This window comes from Podarcis cretensis, assembly GCF_951804945.1.
Source record: "Podarcis cretensis genome assembly, chromosome: 15".
Lineage (NCBI taxonomy): Eukaryota > Metazoa > Chordata > Lepidosauria > Squamata > Lacertidae > Podarcis > Podarcis cretensis.
In genome coordinates, this window is record NC_137185.1 from 36,026,268 (window position 1) to 36,038,321 (window position 12,054).

The window sequence follows — 12,054 nt, forward strand, 5'->3', positions numbered from 1 at the left end:
GTTTCATTTGTAACTGAAAATAAAACACTTTTTTTTTTAAAAAAAGGCAGCAATGTCAGCAGGAAGTTTTTGTCGGGAATCTCAGACAAGTTCTGAGATTCTGACTACTACTGTACTTCAGCCCAAGAGTTCCAGCTTGGAGTTACATAAGCCACCATATCAAAATATTTGGACACTACAAACTGGAAGTGAAATCATTTCCAGGTGGGGAATAGGGAGGGATATGTGGACTGCAAGAAGATCAAACATGTCCATTCTGATGGAAGTCAGCCCTGAGTGCTCACTGGAAGGACAGATCCTGAAGCTGAGGCTCCAAGACTTTGGCCACCTCATGAGAAGAGAAGACTCCCTGGAAAAAAACCTGATGTTGGGAAAAATGGAGGGCACAAGGAGAAGGGGACGACAGAGGACGAGATGGTTGGACAGTGTTCTTGAAGCTACGAACATGAGTTTGACCAAACTGCGGGAGGCAGTGGAAGACAGGAGTGCCTGGCGTGCTCTGGTCCGTGGGGTCATGAAGAATCGGACACAACTAAACGATTAAACAAAACAAAAAAATGTTGAACCTACAGCTCATTTCTAATCTCAAAGGGCTCTCGGAGCGCTAGTTTGGAGGATCATATTTCAACTAAGCCAGTGGTTCTCAAACTTTTTCCCCTCCAGGCCACACTTTCAGAATAAAAATTTGCTCGTGCCACACCGATTTTTTTAATTAGTAAGAAATACATTGGAAAACAAACAACAACTAGGAGCACTTGATTTATAAGATAACGCACAGCTACTTTATAATATGACCATGGGGCACCCAGAAAGTATAACAATGCAGCTAAATAAGAACATGATGAATCATTCCCCAAATACAGTATTGATTGTCCTTGAATCTTGCCTCCATACTTGCCACCCTCTCCTGCCCCACCAGTGTGGTGTGCCACATCCTTCAAGAATCACTGGAAAGCCACTGGGAGTTTCTTGGCTTGCGGTAACAGTGTTCCGTAGAAGTGAAAGATGGACCTAGAGTGCTTTATCTTGCTTTAATTTCTCATCGTTCTACAGGACGGGCAGACCACATGCCTGCTGCAGATGCCAAAGGCATTAATTCCTGTTGCATTTATTCCTTCTTTTGTAGGACGGGTAATCCTGTTTGAGAAGCCCATCAGTGCAAGTGTCTCCATTGCCCAGGGAGAGAGGTACCGGTATTTGTCTGCAACTGAGCAAGGTAACTCACAGGTGCTTGGAGAGCAGAGGAGAAAGGGTGAGTTGGAGAAAAAATACCAGGTGATAACAATGCAGTGCTAGCATCCTTGTACAGTGGTTCCCCGCAAGACGAATGTCTCGCAAGATGAAAAACCCGCTAGACGAAAGGGTTTTCCGTTTTTCGAGGTGCTTCGCAAGACGAATTTCTCTATGGGCTTGCTTCGCAAGACGAAAACGTCTTGCGATTTTTTTCGCTCCCCCCCTTTTTCTAAGCCGCTTAGCCGCTTTGCCGCTTTGCTGCTAATAGCCGCTAAGCCGCTAATAGCGCTAATCCGCTAATCCGCTAATAGGGTTGCTTCGCAAGACGAAAAAACCGCAAGACGAAGAGACTCGCGGAACGGATTCTTTTCGTCTTGCGAGGCACCACTGTATATCACTTCTTTGAAAGTAGCCAGTACAGTTTTTATTTTCTTCAGAGCTTGAGTGGTGTAGTGGTTTGAGTCTTGATCCAAGATCTGCTTCCAATTCCCATTTAGCCACAAAGCTGCAAAAGTAACCTTAGGCTAATCACCACCCCTCCTCCTACCCTACCTTCCAGGGTTACTGGATCACAGAGGGCAAGAAAAAGGACCATGTATGCTGTTCTGACCTTGAAAGAAGAGGTGAGCTAAAAATGTTACAAATTGAAAATGGGTATACCTGGTAAGGGACGCGGGTGGCGCTGTGGGTTAAAGCCTCAGCGCCTAGGACTTGCCGATCGAAAGGTCGGCGGTTCGAATCCCTGCGGCGGGGTGCGTTCCCGTCGCTCGGTCCCAGCACCTGCCAACCTAGCAGTTCGAAAGCACCCTCGGGTGCAAGTAGATAAATAGGGACCGCTTACTAGCGGGAAGGTAAACGGCGTTCTGTGTGCTGCACTGGCTCGCCAGGTGCAGCATGTCACGCTGGCCACATGACCCGGAAGTGTCTCCAGACACACAACCCTAGAGTCTGGCAAGACTGGCCCGTACGGGCAGGGGTACCTTTACCTTTACCTTTATACCTGGTAAATGTACTCACTTTTAAATAACACACCCCCTAAGAGGCATGCCCCATCATCCCTTGAATTCTGAGTTACCTTTTGGATCTGTTCCTTAGGACAGAAAATATTCAGCATGTGATTCTGTGCTAATGAATGGGGTGAAAACCGTTAGATTTCAGATCTGTGCAAATCTTCATGCGTAACTTTGCAGGCGGGGAATACATTGTGTAAGTGACTCAGGCAGCCTCTCATCTTAATACTGATACAAATCTGAGGTCACTACAGAGGTGCGATGTCATGGGAAGACTTTGGCAGAAATTCCTAGCCTCTTTTCTTTCATGGCTAAAAATTAAAAACAATAAAAATCTGTAGATGATTAAAAAGGAATAAAAATATGTTTTCTATTAGAATGTATGCTTGGTCAAACGGAGGAGCAATAATAAGAGTGTCAGATCATGCAGAAATATATTAAATATTGTGTGTGTATGTGTAACTGCTGAAGGGACTATAAAGAAACATAGGGGAAAAAGACCTATAAAACGTCAATAAAAGAGAATAATTTTATATTTAGACAATATAAATCTCATTGAGTATGTATGTGTGTGTACTTTATACACACACAAACATAACAAACCTGTCAGAAGAATTCTGCGCCAATTTATAAAAATGAGTAATGAAATATCTGCAATATTTGTCAATCCAAATTTTACAGCTCCAAAATAAGTGTTAAAAAAGGTGTCTGGAATGAAATACGCCCTGCATTAAGTTTTTAAATACTTACCCAGATTTAAAGCCTCAATAAAATGTATTAAATCTTTTAAGGTTTTTAATGAATCTAGCACGTGTTTCATAAATCACAGAGCTTGGCTCAGCCCCTTTGTGTTTTAATAACTGTAAGCTAAGAAATTGCTCTGAGCTAAGATGAAACGCATTCCTATAACGGAAGGGGAAAACAGGGTTTTTTAACAACAACAACAACAAAAATCCTTGCTCATTGCTGAGACTGACTTTGGCCTGTAGATCAGAATCTGTCTGCTGATCCATGGTTAACAGCATCAAGATGTGACCTAGTGGTGCAAAGGTAATATTATTAGTAATAACTCCAGAAATAAAAGAAATCTACAAGGAGACATTAGCAGAGATGTCGTACCATCTCCTGATACATATCTCGGGGTACTATCATTTTTTATTCACATGCCACACAAGCGTCTCAAGGTATTTTAAAATCAGCAAAAAAAGGGAAAAGGTTTAAAATTCAAGAAACAAGAGGCATATTTAAACAAAAAAAGCAGAAACAATACAAAACAGGCACCCAGCAGAGACCTAGAGAGTAGACAAGGTTGGGATTGCACTCTTACTTAAGTCAATTCATTGCAATGGGTCTCACTGACCACACATCCCTCTGCCCCATGCTTGATGCCCTCCACATGTTGGAGGGCAAACGTCAGCCGCAGGAAGCCTGCTGTACTTGTGTAGTTTCATTTTACACAAATAGGTCAGACACCATCAATAATAACAACAAAACAGTCAAGGTATGAAAACATAAGACTTGTTTTCTCCTGCACTTTCTGGTGGTAATTGCTGCTTGACTGTGGAACAGTTTCCCTCAGAAGATGGTGGACTCTCCTTCCTTGGAGATTTTTAAGCAGAGGCTGGATGGATGGCCATCTTTCATGGGTGCTTTAGCTGAGATTCCAGCATCGCAGGGGGTTGGACTAGATGACCCTTGTATCCCCTTCCAATTCTACAATTCTGTGTAGCTGCCTCAAGACCCATCAGGGGAAAATGTAGGGTGTGTGTGTGTGTTTTCAACTATTTTATTCTTGCTTTCATTATAGTGTATATTGCTTTGAGATGCTTCACGGAAGGAATTAATAAATGCAATCAATGATAACATTTCATTTGAACCAATCGGGACCCTGAGACCATCATGTGAGGTGCCTCTTTGTGTGTCCCCTCCATAATAATAATAATAATAATAATACTTATTATTTATACCCCGCCCATCTGGCTGGGTCTCCCCAGCCACTCTGGGTGGCTTCCAACAAAGATCAAAAATACATTAAAATGTTACACATTAAAAACTTCCCTGAACAGGGCTGCCTTCAGATGTCTTCTAAATGTCAGGTAGCTGTTTTTCTCTTTGACATCTGATGGGAGGGTGTTCCACAGGGCGGGGCCACTACCAAGAAGGCCCTCTGCCTGGTTCCCTGTTGCTTTGCCTCCATGAAAAGTCTAGAGGGTGGTGGCACAAGAATGGGCTTTTTCTGCGGTGGCTCCCCGTTTGTGGATGCTCTCCTGGCACCTTCATTGCATATCTTTAGGTGCCAAGCGAAAACATTCCTCCATAATCAGGCCTTTGGCTGATTAATCTATGGCCTTTTAAATGTGCTTGCGAGAGGAGGGGTTACTGTTCTGTTTTTGCTATGTATTTCATGGTCTCATTTTGTGTTTTTATGCTGCAAACCTCCCCGTGATCTTTGGATGAAGGGCGGAATACAAATTTAATAATAATAATTAATGGAAATAATTGCGTTCCAGTTTTAATTTGTACACCACCTCTCTGTATTGCGATGCACAAGGCGGTTTGCAAGCCAAAGAAACAAAAACAAAAAAAGGTGCAAGATCCAGTGGCGTAGCGTGGGTTGTCAGCACCCGGGGCAAGGCAAGTAATTTGCGCCCCCTAACCCGTGGATTTGCGCCCCCTAACCCTAACCCCCAGATGTTGCGCCCAGTGTGGCCGGCCCCCCCCTGCACCCCCCACGCTATGCCACTGGCAAGATCACATCACCCAACACAAACCAAGAATGTTTCTCTTGTTGATTTATGTGACCTGCCAGGTTTATACTAGGTAAGGTGTTCCCGGAGGTAACTTGGTCTCCATCTATTCAGGGCTTTATATACCAGTAGCAATAACTTTAACTTGTCCTAGTATCATATCAGCAGCTGAGGCAACTCTTCCAGCACTTCAATAACGTTTTTTTTTTACCCCCTCCCAAGACACACCTTGCTGTTTTGGAGCCAGTGAAAAATCATTCTGTACTTTTTACGAGCCAACAAACCGAGACAAGTTCAAAGGTCTTTGAAATATTCTCATTAACACTATTGACTCCAGCCTGTCTGCAGAGGCAGGGCCAGAAAGCAACCTTCCCCCCCTTAATGCATAGAGGTGCAATATTTTATTTCTTTACCTTTCCTTGGCCTGCTCCAAACTCCAGCGACAAAGGCATTGGAGGGATGTGACTGGATTCAAACAGGTGGACAGACACTGCCCTTGGCAGTTGCTTGGGCTCTTTGTCTATTGTCTTAAAGGGGAAATCAAAGGTTCTTAGCTCCTTGCCCAGGGAATCTGGTGGTTGTGTTAAGCTCTGCAGGAGACACGTCCCCACTCTGCAACCCTGCACTAAAGTGCTGTGTAAAAAGTCTGTCTAACCTCATTAACTGCCACAAGCAACAATATTGAGCTGGCATTAAAGGCAATTTTGAGCTGGTTGGTCATTAATCACCGCTTGACAGTCATAAATAGTGGTGACCCCCCCCCCATCTCTTTTCAGTTTAAGGTTACCTCTACTTAGACTGGTATGAGCTCATGGAGGCAGTGTTGGTGAGAAGCTGTGGGTCGTTAGCTGTTAATAATGTTAATAGCACATGCACTGAGGGACAAGGAAGTTCTGAAACAGGGTCCAACTCCTGGATGAACTTTTAGGGTGTTCTTGGGACCACGGGGAAAGTAATAGGAGGGAGAAGGGAAATGATGAAGAGCCAAGGGGTTTCTTCAAGGTCTCCACTGCATGCTGAAGAGCCTAGCCACTTTTCAGTTTCAGCTGAAACGGAATAGACGCTTGCCCCTTCAGCAGAACAAGGCGCAGCAGGCAGACTTTAAAGAAACTCCAGGCTTAACGCAACATTCTCCCCTCAGAGGGAATGCTGTGCTCTTATATCCCATTCACAAAGGAAAAACTGAAGCAGCCACTGACTGGAGTGCTAGACCAGGGCCAAATTCACACTATGCATTTAAAGCATTACTGTGCCACTTTGAATAGTCATGGCTTCCCCCAGAGTATTCTGGGAGCTGTAGTTTGTCAGAGGTGCTGAGAGTTGTTAGGGGGCCGCTATTCCCAATTCTCGGAGTAGTTTAGCAATGAATCCTTATTCACAAAGAACTCTCTGGATCTGCCACTAGCTTGGTGGTATTTAGACAAACTTAAAGTTAGCTATGAACAGAACGGCAACGAATTAGCTTCTTTTGTAGAGGGGTGAATCTAAACTGGAATGAGTTGATGTCTGGAGCAAAACTAGTTGCTTTTCCAGCACCAGAGGGGGGAAAGGTTAAGAAGACGCTATCATATTTTAAAACGTAAATTGCTTTGAGGACCTGTTGCTCAGAAAGTGGAGAATATACTTAATTTATAAAGAAACGCTGACATAGGAAGTGATTCGAATGCAGTGCTTGCCCCACTGTCAGTAGGAAGATGTTATCTAGCAAACGATAGTGACTAAGATGGAAACGTAGAAATGTGGCTTAATCTACATGTTAGGCCATGAATGTTAATCTATGTGTTAAGACAGGTGTCAGGGAACTGCCATCGGAAGGGCAGGCGGCGGAAGGGCTCACGGAGGTTAGGAGAGACTCGGCAGCAGAGGAGGGAACCAGCAGGGGGAGAGAAGGAGCTCCAAGGGAAAGTGAATCAGAGGGATGGCTCAGAGAGACTTCCAGCGAAAACAGTGGGAAAGTTTCAGGACCTCCTATAGGGACACCCACCCCTCGCCGGAAACTGTCGCGCCGAGAATCCCGAAGACGCATTTCCGTTAAGGAGCTTCTATGCTGGAAGCGTTTCCGCAAACGCCCACTGTCGGATTCTGCCAGCGATTGAGGGAGTCATGTTTTAGGGGGCTCCGCTATAGACAGAGCTTTGATAACCAGGCCAGACTCTGAGGGACTAAGCTTTACGCACAAGCAGCTCATCATCCCATCACACCAGGTTTTGAGGCAGGGTGCCACTGAAACACAATTTTTCTGGAGCAACTATGTGTGTGCGCGCGCTCTGACTAGCTTCTGCTGTGCTTAGGGGATTCCTGAAGGCATCTAGGAAGCATCCAGAAAGGATGGTGGATGGACCATAGGTCTGATCTAACAGGTCCCCTCTTACATTCCTGTTTAGGTTTTTATACTTTGCATTTGTTTGGAGATGCTAATAACTAATAATAATAATAATAATAATAATAAAATTTTTTATTTATATCCCGCCCTCTCCAGCCGAAGCTGGGCTCAGGGCGGCTAACAACAATCAAAATAATCCAACAATTCTAAAAACATTTCATTATAAAAATTAATTAAAATCAAATTGATGGCAACCATTAAGCAAAATTCTGTGCAGATTGCCAGAGGAGGGGAGTCAGGCTGCGCCCTGACCAAAGGCCTGGTGGAACAGCTCTGTCTTGCAGGCCCTGCGGAAAGATGTCAAGTCCTGCAGGGCCGTAGTCTCTTGTGACAGAGCTTTCCACCAGGTTGGAGCCGTGGCCGAGAAGGCCCTGGCTCCAGTTGAGGCCAGCCTAACCTCTCTGTGGCCTGGGATCTTCAAGATGTTTTTATTTGCAGACCGTAAGTTCCTCTGTGGGACATACCAGGAGAGGCGGTCCCGTAGGTACGAGGGTCCTAGGCCGTATAGGGCTTTAAAAGTTAAAACCAGCACCTTAAACCTGATCCTGTACTCCACCGGGAGCCAGTGCAGCTGGTATAGTACCGGATGAATGTGATCTCGCAGTGAAGACCCCATAAGGAGTCTCGCCGCGGCATTCTGCACCCGCTGGAGTTTCTGGGTCAGTCTCAAGGGCAGCCCCACGTAGAGCGAGTTACAAAAATCCAGTCTGGAGGTGACCGTCGCGTGGATCACAGTGGCTAGGTCAGGGCGAGAGAGATAAGGAGCCAACTGCTTAGCTTGGCGGAGATGAAAAAATGCAAAAACCACAGCTCAGGCTGGGTACCTGCTATACCTTTGAAGCACATTTTCATCACTGCCACTAGGAATCCTGGGAACTGTAGTTTACTAAGGGTACTGGGAATTGTAGCTCTGTGATGGGGCTGAAGTACAGTACCCAGCGTTCTCTGTGGGGCAGCATTTGCTTTGAACGCACTTTAAAGGTTTGGTGTGCGCACAAAAGCTTTGTGTAGAAAAAGTTCCTGCAAAGTAAATAGTTTAAGTTGGCTCATGTGAGGAAGAGATAGATTATGCTGATAAGGGGGGAAGAAGGAGGCAGGTAGATGCTGTCATTTTTAATTTAATTTGCACCCCCTCCAAAAAACCTCTAAGGTATTCTAAGTGCCTCCTTCCCTTTGATTTTATGGAAAGTTGCCACTTGCCCATAAACATTCTCCCAAAAAACATTTTTGAAATATGTTAAGAAGAAGAAAGGCAGATAAAACGAAGCCCTCTTGAGACTTCCCTTCCTGTCAAAAGAGCCACCTTTCAACTCCATTTGATCAGGCTAAGCATGCCTGTAAATAGTAATCATGCTTCTATAAAGTATTTCATCTTCAAGGCGCTTTACAAACAACCTATTTAATAATTATTAGGTATGGCTATTAGGGAAGATTAGGAGCGCCTCGTCTCCTCCTTCCAGCAATTTTGCCCAAACTCATTGGAACGGAAATGTGCCATGAGACAGGAAATTAAAGGCCTTTTCAGAAAACGGGGAGGGAGCGTTGGATTTTATTCTTAGCACGTATTGTAAGTGGGCCTCACCGCAACGAAATGCACGACGTTTCAGCCAGCCATACCCTTTTGCAGGACATTCCATTCCGTTCCCCACACCCAGTCAGCCAGCATGCTATGGCTACTGAGCATACCCAGTCCTCAGTGGGTTGCTTTGCTGGCATTTGAGGGAGGGAACCAGCCCAGCGGCAGTGAGGGAAAGAACCGCCATTGAACCGCCATGACCATTGCCACCAGAAAGGGGCAGAGAACCCCTTTGGCCTCTTGCTCCCTCTGTGGCAGCCCCCACTGCCTGCGAGTCTCAAGGGCTGTCACATGGAAGAGGGAGCATGCTTGTTTTCTCCTTGGAGTCAAGTGTGAATTTCATGCTCTTTATTCAGCTCATAATAGCAATAATGAAACTTTCCCCAAAACGTCTAGCTGTATATACATTATTTACACAATGGTCCCCATGTGATTGGCTAATTCTGGGCTGCTCCTGCAGGCTAATCAGGTTGAGGATTCACCTCCTCCAGAAGCCTGATTGGCTTCTCCTGCAGGCCAATCAAGTTGCGGATTCACTTCACCCAGGAGCCTGATTGGCTGCTCCCACAGGCCAATCAGGTCGCTGATTCACTTCCACCTGGAGCTGGATTCTGGATCCTATTGTTCTAGGATTCAGCTCAGTACATAACAGTAGGACTTCAACCAATGGCTTCAAGTTACAAGGACTCTCCTTCCTTGGAGGTTTTTAAGCAGAGGTTGGATGGCCATCTGTCATGGATGCTGAAGAAGAAGAAGAAGAAGAAGAGGAGGAGGAGGAGGAATTTGGATTTAATATCCCGCTTTATCACTACCCTAAGGAGTCTCAAAGTGGCTAACATTCTCCTTTCCCTTCCTCCCCCACAACAAACACTCTGTGAGGTGAGTGGGGCTGAGAGACTTCAGAGAAGTGTGACTGGCCCAAGGTCACCCAGCAGCTGCATGTGGAGGAGCGGAGACGCGAACCCGGTTCCCCAGATTACGAGACTACCGCTCTTAACCACTACACCACACTGGCTCTCTAGCTGAGATTCCTACATTGTGGGGGGTTGGCCTAGATCATGGGTAGGCAAACTAAGGCCCGGGGGCCGTATCCGGCCCAATTGCCTTCTAAATCTGGTCTGCGGACAGTCCTGGAATCAGTCTGTTTTTACATGAGTAGAATGTGTCCTTTTATTTAAAATGCATCTCTGGGTTATTTGTGGGGCGTAGGAATTCGTTCACCCCTCCCAAATAGTTTAGCCCCCCACAAGGTCTGAAGGACAGTTGACTGGCCCCCTGCTGAATAAGTTTGGTGACCCCTGGCCTAGATGACCTTTGGGGTCCCTTCCAACCCTAAAATTCTCTGTGTCAAAGTCAAAAGCTCCTGTCACCCCTAATGATTGGCCACGCTGACTGGCAGTGATTGGAGCTCAAAGGTTTCCATCTCTACTTTGGAGGAGCGGCTGCCCAGGTTGGAGGGTTACAAAACAAGCAGATGGCAAGGGAGTTAAAGGAGGGGAAAACCTGAAGAGGGAGCCCATATCCATGCAGGTGTCCTAAACAGGCGGAGGCCTTAAACCAGAACACCCTGATCAAAGAGATAATGCTGACAGGAGGGATTAGGATCCAAAGGAGGAGCTTCAGGCAAAACCTGATGAAATGACAGTGGGGATTAGAGCTGGAAAATAACCTGATACAGAGGAGTAACTTAAAGGAGTGTTGTTGACCGTGAGAAGGGTGAAGGGATGGACGGATGATCCAATCAAAGGAAAGGGAGTGGAAGGGAAATTAAGTTTCCAAAACACACTTCCCGCAAGCACTCAGCTGGCTCCATAAATAAAGAAATCACTTAGGTAAGTTGCAATCTCTATACAGTACACACTTCCTTGAAAGTAGGCCCTGCTGAATTCAGGCGTAGGATTGCTTTGTTTGTAACAGTTAAAGGTAAAGGGACCCCTGACTATTAGGTCCAGTCATGACCGACTCTGGGGTTGCGGCGCTCATCTCGCTTTATTGGCCGAGGGAGCCGGTGTACAGCTTCCGGGTCATGTGGCCAGCATGACTAAGCCGCTTCTGGCGAACCAGAGCAGCGCACGGAAACGCCGTTTACCTTCCCGCTGGAGCGGTACCTATTTATCTACTTGCACCTTGACGTGCTTTCGAACTGCTAGGTTGGTAGGAGCAGGGACCAGGCAACGGGAGCTCACCCCGTCGCGGGGATTCGAACCGCCGACCTTCTGATCAGCAAGTCCTAGGCTCTGTGGTTTAACCCACAGCGCTACCTGTGTCCCTTTTGTAACAGTTAGTCCCTGCTTTAAAATCATTTGAGCATTCTGCTGCACCGCTTGCACTCCATAATCCAGCTTTATAGTGTGGCTGAAACCTTTAATCAGTTCTAGGAGGGAGAATGCTCTTGTGTTTGCAGGCTATCCATAGGCATCTGGTTGGCCACTGTGAGAACAGGATGCTGAACTACATGGGCCACTGGCCTGATCCTGCAAGTCTGTCCTTAGCTACAAACTAAAACCTCTCTCATTGACTCTACTTTGGGATTCCCCCCCCCCACACACACATGTTGGAAGGTGGAGTAAACCTATCCCAAAATAAATAAAGAATTCCCATGAATTCTTTTGCAGCATACATCCCATATAGATTGGGCAAAGGCATTTAAATAGGTATAGAAGAAAAGTCTGATTCAGCAAAGCAGTTCATTCCTAAATGTGATCTAGGAATCAGGCCTGTTTCTGCAGTGTACCTGTGGCTTTGGGACCTGGCACAGAAAGGAAACACCTGGTTTTAAAAGGGGGCGGGGAGAGAAATCAAGGTTTTGTAACACAGAATACCTCATAGGTGTTGCGGCCTCACAAAGTTGAAAGGCAGAAATGAGAAATCATGTTTCACAGGATATTAAGTGCCAGGCCTTATCCAGTCTCCCGGGGCAAAGCCAGAGGGAGAACTGCAAACACGTTTCTTGGCTGTGAAATTTCAGCAGAGATTTGCTTCTATTTCTCCTTTCCATTCCCACGTGGGTCACTTCCAGACCATTATTGAACATTTACTTTAATTAGCTGGCACAAAATTTTAGGGGAGGTTAGACCTTGTGACCTGTTTGTGGGTCATGGGATG

General features: G+C 45.9%; 1 long non-coding RNA gene across 2 annotated transcripts; it reads left to right on the forward strand.

Annotated features, from left to right (window-relative positions):
- The first annotated feature begins 893 nt into the window (after positions 1–893).
- LOC307204009 lies at positions 894–7,420 on the forward strand. 2 transcript variants are annotated; one of them, XR_013833448.1, is made up of 4 exons: positions 894–1,252; positions 1,731–1,856; positions 3,233–3,293; positions 7,375–7,420. It is a non-coding gene; the product is annotated as an uncharacterized lncRNA (long non-coding RNA). The 2 variants fall into 2 exon arrangements; XR_013833449.1 differs by lacking the exon at positions 7,375–7,420 and having other exon boundaries at positions 3,233–3,635.
- The last annotated feature ends 4,634 nt before the right edge of the window (positions 7,421–12,054 follow it).